The sequence below is a fragment of the Rhipicephalus sanguineus genome, chromosome 4 (genome assembly GCF_013339695.2).
Source record: "Rhipicephalus sanguineus isolate Rsan-2018 chromosome 4, BIME_Rsan_1.4, whole genome shotgun sequence".
Lineage (NCBI taxonomy): Eukaryota > Metazoa > Arthropoda > Arachnida > Ixodida > Ixodidae > Rhipicephalus > Rhipicephalus sanguineus.
In genome coordinates, this window is record NC_051179.1 from 137,376,362 (window position 1) to 137,398,062 (window position 21,701).

A 21,701-nucleotide genomic window follows, 5' to 3' on the forward strand; every position below is an offset into this window, starting at 1 on the left:
TTTGGAGGCACACTATGTCCCGTCACAGCGGTGCATTCTGATTTTTAAGAGAGGCTGTTCTTGGTCGAGTCTTTCATGCCCGGAGTCCGTCGTAGATCGTATATCGTACTGGGTTTACCCACAGAAAGTGGGAAAATCCACTACGGATATGTGCCGCTCCTCTCACCCCTCCCACTACGCACTACGGCCACAACTCACCACGACGCCCACTACTGCTCCCACCACTCCTCCCACTTCATTCCACTTCATTCCCACTTCATTCAACCCACTTCTTCAACTCCACTGCATGCACCAGCTTCGGTGTTTCATCAGTGTCCGCCAAGCGGAGCTGGCTGAATTTTTGGTGTGCTAACCGCAGAATATTGCATTGCGGCACAGCTGGCTTATGTTTATTTTCACCATGACATGGCTCTTAAAGCTTTTGTTGCAGTTTTCTACGACATATGCATGCGCGCATACATTTTATAGGTTTGCATACTTGAAGAGCAAACATAGCTAGAAACAGGTTGAATGTCGCTGCAGGCCGCACAACTTATCGGCAAGCTGTTGAGATGGAATTGGCGTGGCACTTTAGTTTGACCAGTCCTTGCCAAGGAGACCTAATTCACGGTGCATGTTGTGTTACCATATCGCCTCCCCCCCCCCTTTTTTTTTCTCACTGCAAGGGGTTCCTCATCACACACACCGGTTCACATGGGGTCCCCGAAACATCCATGGCAGATAACCACTGGTCCAAAATAGGTAGGATGATTATAATGTTAGTCTATCGTTTCTGTAGTGATTTGAGAAGAAAAAAGTGGTTATTTTCTGTAACGCCGTTGTCGAGGGACGGAATATTGGAGTGAAATGAGAGAGCGAAAAGGCGAGGCCACCATCTCAAGGTATGCATGAGTACGTACAGCACCAAGTGCGCTGCCCGAATACCTTTCTTTTTTGAAGGAAATGGCTGGCTTTCCCGTTCTAGTCGACCTCAGAGCATCACATTACTATCGGTGGCGACGAAACGACGCATGCCTGAAAGCTTACTGATCTGGAGTATTTGCAAGTGAACCGCGTTTTGACTCTCGTGTTGGCCAAAACCCAACCGCGCGGTGTTGTCACGCAGCGTGGAACCGTATCTCGTAGGCGGCGCGAAACTCACGGACAGCTGACGTTGGAAAGAGCTCGGGCGACGCTGTCTAAGTCCCAAAAGATAAAAATCAAGATAACAATCAGGTGTATGTATAGTGCATTCTATCTACGTTTGGAACATTGTTATTGGAAGCGACAAACCGTACATCAGCGTACTAGAAGTTTCAGTGGCACTGCAAACGTTAAGACAGACTAGAAGCAACGTTTTTCACCTGCAGATGGTGGCAAAAAGTCAGGCAATGTAATACCAATATGATGCCACCAGCTTAGCTGCTTAACCAGTCCACAAGACGTCAGCTTTTAACCAGTCTTCACAAAGCTGCTTCGAATTTTATGGCCATAGTTAAAAAGAGTGCAAAATAGGCATACACAAGATGGGCACAAGACGAGCGCTGTCCACCTTGAGTGTGTTTATTCTGCGCTGTTTTTAATTATGTATACGTACAAACTAGCTCGCATTCACACCCTATTAAGATTATGGCCATGCCGTGCATGGTTTTCTTGTCCCCTGCGACGTTCAAACGCGTGATGCACACAGTATCGGCGGGCCTAAAGTGGCAGTCCTCTCTCCTTTACTTGGATGATGTCGTTATCGCTGGCAATTCGACGATCACCTTAGGCGGCTTGAGGCAGTGTTATAGGCCCTGAAATCATCCGGGCTCACCCTTAAACCGAGAGAACGCCGCCCAGACCCTCAAAAGACTGCAGCCTTTGATAACTTTCCTAAGCCCGTCGCCAAAAAAGACACTGCGGCGGTTTCTTGGACTGTGTGCTTCGTGAAGAACCTTTCCGTAATCGTTGCGCCACTGCTAGCTGTCATGAAAGGTTACGTCAATATTAGGTGCAACCAGGGGCGTAGCCAGAAATTTTTTTCGGGGGGGGGGGGGATTCAATCATACTTTATGTATGTTTGTTCGTGTGTTTGTATGTGTGCGCGTATATATAGGCAAGCAAAATCGAAAAATCTCGGGGGGGGGGTTCATTGCTGGATGAAAAATGATTGTAGGAGCTATAAGGTTGCACCCAGGGGCGTAGCCAGGGGGGGGGGGTTCAACCCCCCCAACACCCCCCCCCCTGGCTACGCCCCTGGGTGCAACCTTATAGCTCCTACAATCATTTTTCATCCAGCAAAACGATGAAATAAAACACATCACATAAACAAGGAATAAACGACGCGCCTGAAGTCACGCTGCAAGGGTAAAGCCAGGTGAAAAGTTCACCTTAAGCGGCGGTAACAATTCATTGTTATTGGAGACCCCTCTGGTGTACGTCACTACGACGCGAAGCTCTTTCTCAACAGTAAGCGAAATAAAATTACACTTTGAATGCTTGGGACGCCCGCCGGCTACGTACTTACAAGCACGGCGGAGCGGAGAACTGAGCCCAGGGTATTGGCCGCGAGATCGGGCGGAGTCGCCGCCTGGCGGCTTCTGGCTGAAACGCGCCTAGTGTGGATTGCTCCATGCGTCGTCTGCTAGCCACGTTGTGTTTGCATGTGCGCGTACGTCATGCAGGTCCTCAAAAGGCGGGTTGTTCCGATGCGTTAGGGCAACTTTAACCGCTCGTACGTATGCCTAATACAATGTAAAGAAGCGTTTGGCCTTGATCGAATGTATATGTACCGTTATAAGATCAGTGAGTGCACTTGTTGAGAGTGCTGTGTGTGGTCGTCATACCCTCCGTTCACGAGAGTCATATCAGTGTAGGTGCCGCTTTGTGGCTCAAGCGCATTACAAAGTGCACTTGGCGTTGTCCTAAATATGTTAAGTATTAAATCTCATGTGAATATAGCCTTTAGAGGCTCGGTGGTAAAAAAAAAAAGCTCTCATGCACTTGCGCGTTGTGGTTAAGTGTGTAACTTCGGGACTTTCGTTTATAGGTTACGCGACGAGCTTTAGTTGTGTACGGTCCTGTTTCTTCTACAGAGAAATATTTCTGTGAAGTCACGTCTGACACTTCGGTACTTAAATTGTCGCCTAAACAGAACGGAAAATGGAATGACACGGAAATCCCAAAACTGAGTTTCCTTGCGCAGTTACAACTTGTGGCGAAATGTGTACGAAGACACCCGTGTACTTAGATTGAGGTGCGCGTTAAAGAGCCCTGATGGTAAAAATTAACCCCAAACGGCGTACTGTACAATTATGTCGTAGTAATTTCACGTGAAGCCAAATCTTTTTTTCTTTGCATTATCTTAGCGTTTGTGTTGTGTTGTTATAGCAGATTGACGGAAGACAGCGGACATTATTCCCATGAAAAAACGTACTTTGGTCTCGTGAAATAACCGGGCCAAAGCTCCATTACTGTCGTGCAAGTAATCAATAGAAGAAAGTTCCGTGCTGTACATTTACCTTTGTGTACTGTTACTGGAATAAAAAAAAAGCGTGTGCGTGTTAAACGTCTCAGTAGCGCTAAAGCGCTGTCAGCCACGTAGCTTTCCCCAGTAAACCTATTAACTGCCCTACATTTCATGGAGAACTGAATAAGAAGTTCGGATGAATATTTGAGCACGCAGTGCACATAGTGCCATTTGACCTCATCGTGCAGGCATACAGGCTTTCTTTTTGTTGGGGGTTATACAGATGAATAAGAGGTAAATACTTAATTCAGTCGCGCTACAGCAGTGCGTAGTAGGCTGAACACAAACTAAACATTTACAAGTAAAACAACAAGAAAACGTGAACAACAAGAAACAACAAGAAAACAACAAGAAATTCGGGAATGAACAGCGCACATATTACCAGAAAGCTGCAGTGAACGCATTTGCTTTGCCGGAAATCGGGTCAAATCGCTGCCAACGAAGCGCTCCCAACGAACCGCCTATCCACACTAGCGCGGGCCGGTGCTGCCACCTGTAGCCCGATCTCGCGGCGAATACCTCTGCTGCCAGCTTGAGTAAAGATGCGGCAACTCGAGAGCTTTCCAGTAACGCGCGGCGCCTTGGCAAAGCCACGCCGTTTTTCCACCTCACCTTTTCTACCCTGAAACGAAGTTTCAGAGGATTCTCATTTCAGGAGCTTTAATTCTACCACCGTGATCGCGAGTATTGTAAGTTAACGCGGCATTTGTTGGACTGTGTTGTGGATGGACTCTCGCATTCTTCCACAACCCTAATTTGAAGACTTTCCTCAGAATTCCTGATGCTGATCCTGAGAATATTTTATGCGCAATCACGTAATTTAAGTAGGGAATTCAGATATGAGTGTCTTCATTAAGCATTGACGATGTATACTAACGTTCGAGGAACACGCGGGACCGTTAGCATAATTTTAAAAAAGTGTTAGCGGTAAGGCATTACAAGTAACTCCGTTACCAGTAACGCGTAACTTTTTTTCGGAAGTTTGGTAACGCACTCGTTAGCATTCCGGACCTGTAAAGGGCAACGACCTTACGTAAACATTTTCGGTAACGTGAGGTGTCACGTTACTCGTTACTTTTCATTCCGGTTATCGCGGTAGTCTCATACCCTTGTTACACAGGCAAGTTAACCGCAGTTACGACCAACCACGGTTAACCGCGTTGAACCACGGTTAGCGCCAACCACGGTTCGTCGATGTTACACGGCGCACAATCGTCCTCGGTTAAAGCAGACTTGCTTTGGCGTGAATGGCTCTGCGTGTGGCGGCAGTCCGGCGTTCAACTCGGCTGTTATTGCCGCGTCCACTTTCGCATTCCTTGAGGTGCTCCGCAGATGACGCAAATTGTTTTCCCAAAGCCATCAGGCTTTCCGTGGTTCGCACAGTGCAATTCGTTCCAGGGGCGTAACCAGGGGGGGAGGGTTGGGGGGATTCAACCCCCCCGAAATTTTTCAGTTTTGCTTGCGTATATATACACGCACACGTACAAATGCACGCACGAACATACATAAAGTATGGTTGAACCCCCCCCCCCGAAAAAAATTTCTGGCTACGCCCCTGATTCGTTCGTTTTTCACGAACGCTCGCCGGCGTGCACACGTCCTCCATGGAGGCCGCCATTTTCTCGGTTAACTGCCAAACCGAGGTCGCCAAGCTCGGTTTGGTACAACCGCGGTTAGCGGCATAACCGCGGTTTCGCATACCGTGTAACATAAGCGAACCGCGGTTACGCGTAACCACGGTTACACTAACCGAGGTTTAGGCTGTCTGTGTAACACGGGTATCACACAAACCTGCTTCGTTGCGTAGTCGCCACATGCCCAGCGCTATCCATATGTCGCAGCAGCGGACTGCTATCGGCCTGGCAGGTGTTGACGATAGGAGCATCATCAAATTCTTCCCTCGAGCTGGGCTTGAAGCCCGGACGGAGCAGCCCTCCCCTCCATTTTTTAGGAAGAGGCCCGGCGCCCCTTCGACACACAGACGGTGGCACTGCGGCACCCATTTGTCAAGTGCTGGAGTTGAATTTTTTGGCAGTAGTGCTTTGTGCGGGGAAAATATACTCCGCAATTTTCCGAATAATGATTTAATCGCGAATGTTTAGTTGATGGAGGGTGAGCAAAACAGAAGAAAACAGGTATCGTCGTACTGCTGAATATAATTCACTGGCACAGTGAACAACACGGGCAACACCTCCTGAAACCACGGGTCACCATACTGTTCGACAGAACGTCTTGGCACAGCATACTGTTTCACGAGGCACCTGACTGTGAAGCTATCTGCTCGTGAATCAGTAATGGCTCACCTTGGTCTGGTTAGTTTGCCACTCAATTTTCATTCTTTTAGTTGTGCATCACAACTCTGTAATTGCAAAGACGCATGCATTTTACCTACTTTATTAGGCAAGTCGTAGTGAAAATAAAATATAACATTGTCCTGCCTGAGGTTCTGAATCCAGTGAGTCAACTAATGTTACTTACTTTGAGCTCACATATCTTTAAGCCTATAGATCCCGAGTTATTCTTGAAAAATCGTTCGCAAAATAATTTCGTCTAATGCTTTGATTGGATGGACACGTTGAATAAATGCCCGAAATACATTCGGAATAATATATGTATTTGTATAATATTCATAGGCAATTTGTTCAGGTCTAGCGAGAGTTGGCGTCACTGCGCTGTGATCATCGCAAACCCCTCTCTTGGTGGTTTCTTGGCCCGCGCTCGCTACAACTTGCACCGTCACGCGCGCCAACTGGCTGACGTGTTTAAAAGGGCCAAAAAAAAAACACCGTCGACTTATCGGCCTACCGCTGCAACGAAGCCGCCGAGTCGCGGCCGCAGCTCATTTCGTTCTCTCGAACCACGGCTGAGGGCAGCATTCTCGCGGCGGGCGAATGCGCTAGTCACGTGGTTCTTTTTGTATTTCGCGGGCTTTCTTTGCAGCTTGGAAAAAATGACATACGTGAGACTTTCTTTATCGCAAATAATAGAATTAGGGTTTCTGAAGACGCTCTCGAACTTTGCAAGCCGCATTTCTTGCCTACAGTCAATATTTAGCAGTTTAATTAAATAATCGTAATTAACAAGCTAGTTATTACCGAACAAAAATTGTCTGTAGTGCGCAAGGTGACTGTCAGTAATTTGCAAGTGATTTCACTCGCGTGCCTCTAATATTGTATTTTTTAACCCTTGGCTAAAGTTATATATATATATATATATATATATATATATATATATATATATATATATATATATATATATATATATATATATATATATATATATATATATATATATATATATATATATAGATAGATAGATAGATAGATAGATAGATAGATAGATAGATAGATAGATAGATAGATAGATAGATAGATAGATAGATAGATAGATAGATGCTAAAGTGTTCGAACGAAACAAAACCGATGCTTTATTGTCAACGTTACTACCGGGGACCGACCTTCGTCAGGCCACACACGTGGCTTGCGTGCCCTGACGAAGGTCGGTCCCCGGCCGCAACGCTGGCAATAAAGCATCGTTTTTCGTTCGTTCGTCAACTTCACTTGAGCATCTGTAATTCTACCGAACCCAGGAAGACCTTCTATATATATATATATATATATATATATATATATATATATATATATATATATATATATATATTGCCGCTTTAGGAGCCCCCCCCCCTCCCACTCCAATGAAGAAGGACTTTAAGCCCTGTCCTCGAGCGTCTATTCACCTTCAGCTGCGGACGTACTCAGTAGGAAACAAGGCATGCTGTCCGACGACAGCTTAGATATAGAGCTTTTGCTTAAATTCTACAAGTTGTAGTTGACAGCAAGTTATCCCTGCAATACTAAAGCGCTGTTTATCAGCTCTGTTTTCAAAAGAAAATTTGATGCTAGCTGCTTCTAACTGCGAGCATACCTTTCTGGTTGTTGAATTCAAGAGCGAGTGAGATTGACCGCCTTCGCATAAACACTTGCGATTTTCGCGGCAAACATATAGGTTAAAGGGGCAAAAATGATTTATGCTGCAAATTTCTTGTTCCAAAACTATGCAATTTAAGGACTTTTTTATTCCTGGGTTTCCACGCCAACTGTCCCAGTCGGGGCGCTCGCACAAAAATGAATTTCTCTGAAAAAATCTTAGAAAATTACACACTTATACACATTAGTTCTACAGTATTTTCCCAAAATATTTTGAGCGGCAAAATAGTTCGGGCACGTGAGCGCCATTTGAACTTTTCGAAATGGTGCAAAACCAGGCACGACAGAAGAAAAATTCGCGATAAATTTACCGTTTCATGCATTCATTCGAAACTTGTTTTTTGGGGTTTTTAGAGCACCGCGCTTTCATTATAGGACAGTTGTTTATAGTAGCTTTACATTTTTCACTCCTTAGCGCGTAGGTGAATTTGAGTAAATTGCAGCATTTTCGGGTATTTTTTGACAAAAGACGATTGTAGGCCAAATACGTCAATTATTTTTATAGAATGCTCCATAAAGCGTACTATCTCCTAAAGTTTTTGTTTTGCCTGTGTGCGGCGCACAGGCTCTAAAATAAAATCCTGAACTTGGAGAAAACGCTACATTGACCTATGTTCAGACGTCTGTAGCACCCTAAGGTGGTCCAAGAAAAAATAAACAGAAAAGCGCATACGATTGAGAATCATAACAACTTCGTCCTCAGAAAGTTTAATCGAAGTAGTTTTTGTTTTAGCCAAGAAAAGTTTTTTTGAAGTTTAGTCCCACGATTGCCTTATTTTGCTATGGGGTAAATACAAACCAACTGAATTTACTGCATAAAAAAAAGAGGTAGTTTATTAGTAGCACAAGGTTTTCAGTTCCTTTTCTTAGTACTTTATATTGTTTTTTACCTATCAAGGTGATAATAAACAGAGGCAAAAATATAACAATACCATTGGCTTAGATGCCAAAATTCTCCAATGATGAATCGCGTTACTTACTGCATGCGGCTCTGTGAATCAAGTGGCGTCAAAAAAAAGTTAAGTCTGAAAGTTCATGTAAACCGGAGAAAGGAGGCGTGAGCGTGGTTATTTATAATTATAGCGGATCCAAACGGAGTTCATCTAAGTATTCCGCAACGAACGGCGTACTATGTGACGACGCGCCGCGTATTCCCTCATTTCGTCCGTCGTCCCCGACACTACGGACGGGATATGCCAAGCTATTTTTCACATCTTTATTTGGATGGTTGCCGACAGCAGATTTTGGTTCAAGTAGAATTTGTCAGTCTGCTAACATGCACTGTTTTACAGCTCTTAGGAGATCACAACAGCCTATTTTTGTGGCCTAGTTGTCCGGCGCCGCCGCCTCCGCCTCCGGTGTGCATAAACAATGCAATAAGTAACGCGATTCATTATTGGGGGAATTGTTGCATCTAAGCCAATGGTATTGTTATATGTTTGCCCCTGTTTATTATCACCTTGATACGTAATTAACAATATAAAGTACTAAGAAAAGGAACTGAAAACTTTGTGCTACTAATAAACTACCTCTTTTTTACGCAGCAAATACCGTCGGTTTGTATTGCCCCCATAGCAAAATAATGCAATGGTGGGACTAAACTTAAAAAAAAATTCTTCCCGACTAAAACAAAAACTACTTCGATTAAACTTTCTGTGGACAAAGTTGTTATGATTCTCAATCGTATGCGCTTTTCTGCTTATTTTTTCTTGGAACACCTTAGGGTGCTACAGACGTCTCAACATAGGCCAATATAGCGTTTTCTCCAAGTTCAGGATTTTATTTTAGAGCCTGTGTGCCACACACAGGCGAAACAAAAACTTTAGGAGATAGTACGTCTTATGGAGAATTCTATAAAAATAATTGACGTATTTGGCCTACAATCGTCTTTTGTAAAAAAATTCCCGAAAATGTTGCAATTTACACAATTTCACCTACGCGCTAGGAGTGAAAAATGTAAAGCTACTATAAACAACTGTCCTATAATGAAAGCGCGATGCTTTAAAAACCCCAAAAAGCATGTTTCGAATGAATGAAACGGTAAATTTATCGCGAATTTTTCTTTCGTACCTGGTTTTGCACGTTTTCGAGAAGTTCAAATGGCGCTCACGTGCCCGAAAAATTTGTGACCCCGGAGTAATGGCAGAAGTAACGTGTGTTACTTTGTTTAAGTAATGGGAACGGTAACGCGTTACCTTTTTTTTTTCTTTTTGAAGGTACCATAGGGCGGCAACGCGTTTCTTTCTGTAGCGTAACGAGTAATATATTTTGTTACTTTTTTTAGGTAATGCATGCAACTGATATTAATTTACAAGAGGTTTGCGTCCCTGCAACAAAGCTACAACGCTCAAACCAAGTGGTACTGGTATTAGGTATCATGTTCTTAACTAACACATCGGTTTTTATACCGATTTCACGTTGCCAATGTTTGACTAAAATCTGAAAGCTATACATTAAACCACCATCGCACGGCTGCAAGCGATAGCTGCAAGCCTGCAAGCTGCAAGTCATGTTGTCTGTCTCTGAAAATGCAAAAACTCTTTAACATGCAAGGGCATTATTCCAGTGATACTGATGAGAACAAGACTGCTCTTCTAAAAGCAGATAGGTTACATGATACCAGTCAACATGAACCAACCATTACACATCATTTAGATATGGCAACATATGCCACATTTTATGAACGTATGGTAACGCTTGCAGACATTTTCAAGTAGTGAAACAGCTAGGCAATTTAGCAATAATTTAGCCATGTTTAGACAATGTTAGCAGACACTATAGCCAGTGCTGCTGGCATGCGAGTAAACACGGCACAAGCTAGGGCACCACTGCTCACCGTTCATCATTCACAAATCATGGGCAGGGTATAGCGTAAATCATGGGCTTCTATAGCGTAAAAGTCACGCAGTCGTTGAAAGCTTACTATGTCACATACGCTCTTACATTGGGCAGTCAGTATAAATTAATGTAACATGCGAAAATGGCGCTCGATTCGGAGATTGCGCGGCCACAGCATATGATCATTTAATTTTGCACAAGCGACCGTTGTGTGAACGCTTCAAAACTGTTCGAAAATAATTTCGTTAAAAACTTCTGGACTTCGGCCCCTACGGCAACTTGTCTGTATCATCAGGAAGTCTAGGTTTTCTTCTGAATTCCTGGACGTTTCATGGTCATTATTTCTGACGCCACGTCGCACTCTACGTTTATTGGTGTACTGAGCAGACTGTTTCCCGCTGCTTAATCGGGGCTAGGGCAAAACATGAGCTTTCTTTTCTGAAATGATCCCTACTCCTCGCTCTCCATTCTAGAGAACCTGCGAGCACTCATACCAACCAAACTTTTATTAAGCAAAGCTTAAGACCGCAGACATTGCAACTGCTGTTTATAGAGAAGCAGACAACGAAGCGAAACATGTGGCGTCGTGCAATGCGAAGATGAACAAATATCATGTGGCAACGTTGGCTGGTCTAGTTCTACAAAAGACAGCAGCAGAAAAGAACGCACATCAAGCTAGGAATCGCAGTAAAGACGAGAGTTATTTATTGCAACAACTATCTTGTTTCACAGCGATGTTTTGTATAGAGACTGCAATCAAATGTTTAATGTGCTACATTCCTTAGCGAGTTGACCAGCAATTTTGATGGCAAAACCGTATCTGTGACGCATAGGGCGTGCCACTTTTCTGACAATTTTGGGGGCGATATGGATCTGGACAGCATGTGGGCTTTTGGTGGTAAGAGTGGCCGCAAATATTTCCTCTAGCCAGAGTGTAAAAATATTCCGACGGAAGGACGATGCCATTAAATTGCATGTTGACGACTACTGCACGGAGTAAGTCACACTATTTTGTTTCTTCTTAATTGCTTAATTAGACATTTTAATTGACGAGCTTTTGCAGCAATGAAGCTTGGCAAATACAAAAACATACCACGTTACAAGCCCGCTTGGGCGCCTATGCGCGCCGTGATTGCAGTACTCTCTCATGGCCCGCTCACGCTAGCGGCACGGCAGCTCGCCGTTTGCCGTTCTCAGGCTGCCGTGCGCAAACGGTTTCGTTTGCGCACGTCAGCCGTTCTTTGCCGTTCTTTGCCGTTCAGCAAGCGCAGCAGCAATCCTCACCGTCCGCCGTTGTGACCGTGTATCGGGCAGTCGACAGATGCACACAGAAGTCGGCGCGTTGTCCGGTTGCCGCGTGCCTTCGCCTTCCCTGTTTGTCGCGTAGTTAACGGGTGCACTTTGAAGCTTGGTAAGCGGCCTCACAGGTTGGCGGCCACCCTGGCTCCTAGACGGCCAACGCAATGGGATCCTCGCTGAGCGGCACCCCGCTCAGGTCGCAGGGTGCGGATGGGAAAACCCGCTGTAGCCCGAGCTCTGGCGGGTCGATGGCCGCCCTGTCCGACCCTGCTTCGCTGCAACGGCGCGAGCGCACGCGACGCTCCTCGGCTTTCTTCTGCGACGCTTGGCTACCGGTACAGACACAACAGTGCCGATGATGATGATGAGCAACGCGCTCATATGATTTTTTTCGTTTGTTTGTATCCTCAAGACTACGGCGCATACCCACTCTAGAAGATTGGCCAAGACTGCGTACCGTAACATTTCGACTGCAACATGAAGAATGCTTAGTAATAAAAAGTAAGGAAAAAACTTCACGGAAAAGAAAACAGCTAATATATTAAACAATTCTGCAGTTTCCAGCAGACCAGACAGCTGTGTTTATCTGGCCAGAACAATTTGGAATGGATAAGTTAGATTTTAATATATATAAAAATTACTTTACGAATATTTATTAAAGTAGAGATTCTTAACATAAAAATTTCTCTTTTTTTTGTCTCGCTTTCTGTAAACAGGATTATATTCAGTACGTTGGGACGCGTGGCATCTAGGCTGTTTATATCCAGTACCTGACTGAGAGTGTGCGTGTGAACATGATCAAGCGTATTTATGATCGCGATTCCTTTGTGCATCTCAGGGTGTTTCGTCGCTACAAGTTGACCATAGGCATGTTTGGCTGTCGCTTCATCCATTGAGTGACAGCCAGTGACATAAGACTGGATCAATTTTACAGCTCCTCCAATGAACCTTACCGGAAAGCGCACCGCCAAGGTAGGCCCTGGCGGGCGCGCAAGGCCCCGTGGGAAAAGAAATCGCGGGGTCACGGGAGAAGAGCCGCCCTGCGTCAAACGTTGCTCGTCTACTGTGTGCTCGCGTAACTTTGTGCACGTGCTCGCGCGTTTCGAATGTGTTGTTGTGCCGCGTGATCACTACAGCGACACAATTCCGTCAAGCAGATGCGGCGGCTTTCGTCTTGAGCGAAATAAACAATGCGAAAAACGCCGGTGAGCAAGTGACTAGAAACGCAGCAGCAGTGTTTGTCGTTCCTTGCTCATCCTCATTTTCCGCGCTGTTTTTTATATTATTATTTCGTTCAGGAAGGAAGCACATCAACTCGCCCAACAAACCGTTTTGATACGATGAGGCAGAACACCGTGCTGTGCTCCAGGTTCTGGCACAACACACACGATTAAGTACGGACACATTTCGTTCCACTATTCCCTAAAAAACGAGAAGATGAACAGGGTCCGGATGCGGAGGATAAACCGGCAAGGACGGGGAGGATGGTTTACACTTCGGCCAACCCTTGGCGCACGCTAGTTCGTGCGATTTCAAAAGTCCGTAGCCTTAAATGGCATGTTTGATTCTTCCATGTCCGACTTCGTGGGCAGTAACACGGGGCTCGCAGAATGACGACGGGAGATCTCTCAAGTGCTTTCTCCGGGCGCATTTAGGTACCATTTGAAACAAACGAGTCGTGGCACTTGCCGAGATATCACACCTCCAGAATAATTACGAAACGCATTGTGGAATAAATCATAGGTTCGCTGAGCCATACTTTGTACTCTGCGTGATGTTTAAGAATAGCTATAACCAGTGTTGCCACATGCCACCGACTAAACAAGCGAATAATCACCACAAAAGAAGCCCCAAAATGCGGAGGCACTCCTGTGAATAAGCCCAAAACGAGCGGAAGTTCAAGAAAACGTTCGCATTCTCGAAAATTATTTTATAGTGTGAAAAAAAATACTACAAGCATATATGGAAGGTGAAAAATTTTACTTATATTACTTTTTTCGTTATTGTTTATTAATTTCACATAATAAAAATAAGCCCTTTAATTACTGAAAACACTGAATGTTGTTTCTTGCACTTGAGAACCGCACACTACACAAAGTCATCGTCGCTGCTTTCCAATACATCTGGAAAATCCGTGTTATCCAGTTCCGCAGAACCATACATGTTCTTCGAATTGGACACGCGCGCCGCGCCGCGCATTCCACGTGGTTTTCCAGCCGGAGGCAGAGACGTGCCTTCTACTTTACTGTTGACATGCAAACCAGAGAGAAGAATCTTCCCAGTCAAAATGACTGACTTCCCGCTTCGCGAGGCTTCACTGAAAGTGACGTCAGGGCCTCTCCTGAGCTTTTCTTCCTTCATGCTGTAGCGCCTTTATAAATGTCGCCAGGCCCCGCCACAGTGGTCTAGTGGTTATGGCACTCGACTGCTGACCCGAAGGTCGCGGGATCGAATACCGGCCGCGGCGGCTGCATTTTCGGTGGAGGCGAAAATGTTAGAGGCACGTGTGCTTAGATTTAGGTGCACGTTAAAAAACCCCAGGTGGTCAAAATTTCCGGAGCCCTCCACTAGGGCGTCTCTCATAATCATATCGTGGTTTTGGGACGTTAAACCCCAGATATTATTATTAAATGTCGCCAGGAGGAAAAGAAGGGCCTAGGAGCGCTAGAAGAGTGCTTAAGGGGGGGGGGAATCGTATATATTGACTCGAGCCATGTATTTGACGACAAATACACGTCAGACCATGCAAGAGCTCGGCAGCTGGCTCGATACGAGTCTATACAAGATCAAAATATGCGACTACGTCGACCTGTACCGACTTTCCATCGGAAGAGCCGCTACCGCAGACGCCGACTTGTTGCTCGCCACGTCCAACGCGGGCATATTTAATTACCTCGTTTTCACCACAAATTACGTGGCCCTAGTACAAATGAAAGCCTAAAGCCCCTCGAGGGGCACAATATTTTACGAGTGGGTGGGTTAAGGGTATCGTAGCGAAGCAGCTCCCATGGAAACAGCTGGGTCGTCGTGCGGAGTGAGGTGCGGCCCACGCCACCGAAGTAGTTCATGCGGCAAGAAAGCGCGCTTTTCCGCTTGTTTTAAACAGACGAAGCTGAGGCTCTTTGCGCGGAATTTGCAAAGCAGGTGGAAAAGAAAACTGTTAGTCCAAGGTACCGACTTCGCGTGGAAGCATGTACCGGTAAAAAAAAAATGCGCGTTACTTTTCCCGTTTCGTATAAAACGTTTTTGCCGCTTCTGCCATGTATTTTTCTTTCGCTGCACTAGTGTGCAGTGGCGTACCTACAAATGACCGAGACAGTGCTTTATAGGCATAGTCAGCGGTTAAAAAAAAGAAGAAAAAAAAACCCTCCTGACCTCCAACTAGAACCGATCGCAAATTTAACCTTATATGCGCTGTACTTCAAACTGCCACTGAATTCAACTTGTTTCACAGCTTCATCAAAACGTAAGCATTACGCCCCAGCGATTGTCATCACGATTTCAACAGCGTCCCTTACCCGTTGACTGTGCATGCCGCGCGAAAAGATCGGTCACGGCGAATAGCTTGAACGTATAATAATGAGGGTGAGTGAGTGAGTGAAGCAACTTTATCTACTAAAATATATTAGCTCTGTGTACAGTTAAGTGCTTGGATAGCACTTGCCCGTGATGAAGTCACGCGTGGAGATGCGAATGTTGTCAAGGTCGTTCAAAGTCATTTCTGTCAACGCGTGCCGCCAGACATACCGGCGCTCTTCAGGACATGACGTCGGACTGGGCGTTCTCAATGCCGAGTAATAACTTTCGGCAAACATACCCATAATTTTCTCCCTGTTCGTGGGCTTCGTAGACGACTTGCTTTATCTGCAGCTGAAAATTGCAGTCTGGCATCTTGAGGCATTCAAAGCGTACCGCCATATTTGCATCGCGCGTCGTGCCATCTATCGCAAGGGCGGCGAATCATCATCTCTAGGGGGATATGCAGGATGGCCCGAGGTTCTCGGTCACACGAGTCCGCTCCGAGCTACGCCCCTACGGCGGCCATGATAGGAAGACAGTGCGAAGCGCGCGATAGAGACGTTGATGAAAACGGCTACAAGAACGAGCATGGCGCCACAAACGCATGTGCGGCATTTGCGGCGGTTTTCAAAAGAACACCGCGTACGAACGCGTCAACACCGTCACTCAGTCAACATATCAACAGTGCTGCAATGTCAGCGTGATTATCAAGAAATTTTTTTTTGCCAACTGAACATCGCGCCTCCCACAGGCGTCTTCATGGGCGTTTGTCCTGTTTCGGGCAAGTTTTTTCGTTCCACCTGCAGCATGGGAATTTCCACTCTCGAAGGCAACAAGGGCTCACGCGCAGCACTCTCGTGCAACTAGTGTCGCTTCTCGAATATTACAGATAAATAAATGGACAGATTACTTCTACTTACATTACACGTCTGAAGATTTTTGTGCAGTAAAGAATTGGTAGTAACAATGTCTCCACAAACAAGTAAATAGTAAACAAGTAAACAGTTCTCGCCGAAAATCCCGCCAGAGGCGCTTGCTTCATAGCTGTGAGTGGTACGTCGTGAGAGCGGTGAATGTGAATGTGAGACATCGTAGCCACGTGATGGTATAACCTTTAGCTCTTCGTGCGTGTGTGCATAGTCTGTGCGATTAGGTTCATAGATGAATCGTGCCGCTCGCTGGCGTTGCGTCGTGAGCACTGCTCCTCGGCAAGAGGAAACGCGGTGGGCGGACCCGCTCTTCGCCGCGGGCGTCTGTCAATCAAATTGATTGACGCGGGAACTCGGGCACAAACTCGTTCATTCTGAAAAGGCCCCAGTTCAACTCGTAACTGTCACAGTGCCGGTGTGCTTGTCAAGTGTTTTATGCGGTGGACGCTACTCAGCAGCTTCTTTGCATATAAAATAATTTGGTCAGCTTGCAGTGCTTGCGCAAGGCTGGGGCCATCGGAGGAGCTTGCGTTCTCTTAGCTTCTTTCAGCTTTTTACATGGCTCGTCTACTCAGTCTGCTTGGTCTGCTTCTGAGTAATGACCGTGTCAGTTCGGTTTCAATATTGGTGCTATTGATTAGGAAGGTCTTAACTAACATGATATTGAATAGCCCTTTCCTAAATGTTAATGTTTTAATTACCACGACATTAACTACCCAGGTTTAATTCGCAAGGGCCTGAATAGCACGGAGGTAATTAGCATAATACTAATTAGCACGACCCTAATTAACACGACTTCAGTGAGTAAGGTCTTCAATATATTGGTTTTAAGTACACGCTCCTAATTAGCGTCGTGTTAATCAGCACTAATTGTCAATGTTATAATTACAGTGGCATTAATGACTCAGGTTTATTTCGCAAAGTCCTGAATAGTACAGAGGTAATTGGCATAATTCTAATGAGCACGATTCTAATTAACACGCTCCTAATTAGCGTCGTGTTAGTTACCATTAAGCTATAGTGTCTTAGTTACCACGGCATTAATTACTCATGTTTAATTCGCAAGGTCCCGAATAATACAGATGTAATTAGCAAAGTCCTAATTAGCACGACCCTAATTAACACGACCTCGATCCTAACGTTCTGATTACCTTGGGTTTAAATACACGCTCGTAATTAGCGTCCTGTTAATTAGCATGATCTTAATTACCTTGTTATTAGCTTTACACGACTTCATTAGCTAGGTCTTAGTAAGACGTGGCTAAGTTAGCTAGGCCTTAGCATGATTTGGCCTAACCAGCTTCGTCATAGCACGTCCTGACTTAGCTAGGTATACCGCCCAGCCATTTAGCTAATCAGCCGGGCGCACGTGCTCTGGGACCGAGCAGACGATCAAGAAGAGAACGACGAGGGCGCGCGCCGGCCGCGCAACGCGCTAGAATGTACAGGCCGACCATGCTGATTATACACGTGGCCTCGGCGATTAGCTCTAGCCGCCGTGTTATAAGGCGCTCGGTCGGAACTAATCTCAGAGGACACGGTGCTGATTATCCTAAAGGATACTTAGTGCAGACACTAAACGCTTGAAAATGAATTCAAACAGCCCGCGCACACATAAAAAATATAGTTTAGAGCTTTCTGCCAATTTTCTTGCATGGGTGCACTTCTGCACTCAGTGGAGCGGCAAACAAATGAAAGAAGTTTGACGACACCACCCAATCTTCTCAACCGCCCTTGACGTGACGCCGCGTTCCATCGTAACCAATGGAACGGAGCGCGCGCTAAGGGATGGATTTCACTTTCTCGTACTATTAGCTCGTTCAAAAGGGGGTGTCCCCAGAGCTCAGAAAGATCCCGAGTTTCGCCAAACTCGGGCCATCCTCCATAGCACCCCAGGCAGCGGCCTGTGTGCGTAGGCTTCCGGTAGACTGAGAAGCTTAGGAAATCTCCCATTCGCTTGATTAGTAAATCAAGGAAAGGGAGGGATCCGTCTTTTTTGCGCACACAAGTGAACTGAGTGTCCGGTTCTAGAGCGACGTCAGGACGTTCTCAAGACAACAGAACTCCCTTGCAGAACACTCAGAAGATATCGAATATAAGATTGCCTTTGAAAAAAAAACCGAAATCCTGAAGACAGAAAGTAATCAACAAGTACGGCTGTTACTGGTGTCGTGGTTCATCCGAAACACCGAAGGCGACTTGAACCGATGCAAGGAAAACCTGCCGTCAGTATACATTCATGGACAAACCACAGCAAGAAAGCCAATGCACACAAAGTCGAGGGTGAACTACACCGTCTCCGGCCGCACCCAACCCACTAATCTCACGCACCCGTTGCGACCGCGGCAATCGCAACCCCCTCAACACTCTCACCACCAAAGACGCGCCTTCCCTCCTTCTCCTCAGCTGGTTCGAAAGAGAAGTTAAAAGTTGCACCTCGACACCTCCGCTTTCACTCCACCTGAAGAAGGAATCGAGTTGATTCCGAAACGTCGAGAAATAAACCCACTTTTTTGTTGGAGCCCTTCGAAAGTCTTAAAGAATTAACCCAACCAGACAGGCAAATCTGTCAAAATGTTCAGCTTTAACTGCACGTATGTTTTCTGCGACACGATGCCGTGTGGTCTCCCTTACAGCCCCCGTATGATGGCCCGTTTAAGCTCCTCAGACGCACACCTAAATCCTGCTTATGTGCGGCCGGGAAGATAGATTCAGTCGAGCATCGCAAACCTGCGTTCTTGGACACCGACGCTTCAACAACTTCTGCTCTTACAATCAGTTCAGACTGCCATACTCGCCGCATGTCGTAGTCGCATTCGTCTTGAAGCATGCACGGGTTGGCAAAAAATATAACTTTGCTCCAAAAGGACTTGTTTTAGGGGTAGTTTCTGCTTAGATTGCTTCACGGTAGCGCAAAAATGCAATTCGTGAACAGGGAGAAATTGGGCTTCACATTGAGAAACTTTAACATCTCGATTCACTTGCAACAAAATTGCCTTGTGTTGAAGTCAACTCAGCCTCAAGCATCATACCAAACCCGTTTAAGGCTAGGTACCCCTGATCCGCGCGCTCAATCTTAAAACCCCGCGAATGCACCGGTCCTACACCAGTGACACTCAAGCGTGCCACTAGGAACGCGTAGCGAGTGACCACACAGTCCGCATAGTCAAGATAACGTTAGCGCTGTCAGCAAGTGGTACTCTCATCTCGTCTTTAGCGCAGACGGTGGTCGCCAGGTACGAGGGCAAGCCTGATTTACCCGCCTTCAGGTGATATAGATGTCCCTGCGGACGTCGCATCAGACATATACCCGAGTTCTTCAATTACCGAGCTTGCCAGAAGGCGCTTTAAGCGTCTGGCACAATTTGTTCTTTAAATTAGGCTCTAAACCTCCTGGACATTGCCTCATTCTACGCGCCGGATACGTACAAAGGTGACTGGGCAGTGCCATTTTGTGCTCAAGTTCACGGCCCGACACATCCACGGTATGGATCAACCTGGACACAAAGCAATCGGCAGCGTGTTAAACTCACGGCCTCCCATCTGCGACTGACAAGTGTAATGCTGTAGTCCTTGTGCTGGTGGTGAGCATTGGAGTAACGGGCGCATTTAAACCTGAGACGTGTGCGAACGGGTTGTCACTGCCACGCTACCATTCGAAAGCCTTTCTAGCAAGATGGCTTCTGCAACAGAGCTTATTGGGCAGCCACATGTATGTCAGCGATCTCCTTTTCAGAATAGGTCTTTCCTGAATGCGGAGTTGGTGATCTTTTTACGCGCACCTGGGGCCAAATTCACAAAACTCACTTACAAGCAAATTGTCACGTAAGAGAAATTTTGTCGCGTAAGTCGATTCACGAAGCGAAAAAAACGTCGTAAGAGGCCATCGTTATCACATCGGCCGGCTGCGGTAAAGAGCGCTGCGACTGTCCAGGAACATGTCAGCGATGGTGATGCAGTTGCTATATTTGGTGACGTCACTGAAAAAGGCTCGTAAGTGGATTCACGAAGCAAAAAAGTTGCGCAGAAACAGCGTGTCTACGAGAAAATCCCAAGGAGTGGTGAGGACCACTCTTACGAACAATATGGCTGTTTAGAACGTGCAACTGCGGCGGGTGTCTGTGTGCCGTGGCTGATTTTGAGCTAATTCACGGCCATGTACGGCTGCTTGATGATTGATTGTACGTTTTAATTTATTTCGGCGCTTTGACTTTCGTGTGTCGCTTCGCTTGTACGCTATGGAGAGCATTGACACTCGCAGTCGTCCAATAAGCTGGGAGTCGCAGTAATTAAAGAAGCCTATTGGGTGTCAATGGCGAAAAATTATGCATGCAAAGACTTGTGGTTGGATTAAAACCAAAGTTCTGCATGAATGGTCGATGAAGTCGAAAGCGGCGCTGGTATTTGGTCAACATTATTTTTGTTATGTTGTTGTGTGGCGTCCTACTTCCTCCAATGAGACGTCCAACTTTTGATGATGTACGCAGCATTGGTCGAAATTACCACCAAAGAGGTTCAGAGGAGCACATCAGCTGCACGCTATTGGAAATAGAATTGACAGGAGCATTTCAGTTAGCTGTTATTAAAGCCTATTATGTGCTTCCACAATTTGTCTAGTTGGATTGGCTTTAACTGCCCAATAGGCACGTTCTCCGAAATGCTGCTGTCGCTATGCGCTTTGGGCCGATCCAGAGCGGGCTCGTGCAATGCAAATCACAGCATATATAGATGTTCTTGATTATGCATGAAATCACAAACAAATCGAGCTTTTCGACCTTCACTGTTCGGAAGCCGAAACGGAACGTGTTTATATGGCATGTAGTCAGAAAGAAATGGCTCCAGTAGTTTGAAACGACATCGAAAATATGTGCGATTGCTCACGATTCTCGAGTATAAACAAACCTTTGCCGAATTCATGTCCCTTTGATTATTGACTGCTATTTAACTTGGCGTGAGAATATCAATAAAAGGTGGCTTCACCCACTCATATATGTATTTTGTGCTCAGAAGCGTCAGCTTGACCTGGAAATCATCGCGTAGCCAAGGCAAAATCCCCGCTGCAGGCTCCTATCGTAGCAGACGACAAACGCTAGCAGATGACGGTCTGGGTGAGAGGCGCAGCTTGTGAGTGGTTGGGAAGCAATACTCTCGGCAGGGTTCTGTTTGGTGTCGTAGAAGTCTGTTGCCAGACTGAGAAGCGCGAAGCGGCTCGTGGGTTACGTGTGCCCCAGTGACACGGGCACACCACGGACGCTGGCACGGACGCACGCCTGCCCTGAAGGGGCAGGCGCGCGGGCTGAACAGCGCGTGGCCGCGATAGCGGCCAGTAGCGCGTGACGGAGACCCTGCCAACCGGTCATTGAGTGTCAGCGAAATGGCCGCACTCGCGAAGCGAGGGCGAAGCCACGATTAGTTTTCCGCGCCCGAAGGGCGCAGAGGGCCTTCACTCAGCAACAGGAAAATAATGTAGTCACGTTTGTCGAAAACCATCGATGTCTATAGCGTCTCATCGTTGAAACGTCTCAGTGACACAGGCATGCCACGGACTTCTGCGACACCAACAGAACCCTGCCGTACTCTCTACATCAGGTCATCTTATGACGTTAACAAAACATTTCTTTCATCGCGCGCTCCTGTAGT